Below are 682 nucleotides of genomic sequence, written 5' to 3'. Positions count from 1 at the left end.
AAACCCAGAACTCAAAACCCCCTGGCTAGTTCAGCATGACTACACACAGATCGTCTTATCTTTTTTTTTTTTGTTTCTTTTTGAGTACCATTGAAAATATGCTATTTCTGTAAAATCACCTGGCTTTGCCACGTAGGCTAGAATAAAGACTGATAAACAACATGAAGTATACAAACCAAAAATAGTCGTTTGCAACTCAGTTTTCTTAAATAAAGACTGTTTTGCATTTCCATGGGACTTCAAAATTCTCACTGTGGAATTTAAGACATCAAACTGAATGTGAGGTGCAGAGTGTACTCGCAAAAATGGGATTCAAACAACTTTATTTCACTACACATCGTAGCTGTGGTTTAGACTGGAATGGGAGAGAGATCACTGGAGGAAAAAACAGCTTTCAGGGGATGACCTAAATTTGGCAAGCTGTCCCTTTAAGAAGGATGATAGCCATTTGATTGACGAGCAGTTTTAGTGTCATATTATTTTTTTATCAGCTGTATAAAACAGGTTTTCTGACAAGGCTAAAGTTAAATCACTGCTCTGTGTGTTTGTGTGTGTGTATTTCAGTGTGTTCTTCCAGTAGGGGGAGATATGACCTCATTTTTAGAGCATCAACATCACATAAAGTCTTTTTGTTTCAACCATCTGATTTGAGGTTTCAGTATGGACGTGTGTGTGTGTGTGT

This window comes from Morone saxatilis, unplaced genomic scaffold (genome assembly GCF_004916995.1).
Source record: "Morone saxatilis isolate NCDOM2014 unplaced genomic scaffold, NCSU_SB_2.0 Contig8, whole genome shotgun sequence".
Taxonomy (NCBI): Eukaryota; Metazoa; Chordata; class Actinopteri; family Moronidae; genus Morone; species Morone saxatilis.
The sequence above is the reverse complement of the archived record's forward strand: the minus strand, read 5'-3'. Positions refer to the sequence as shown.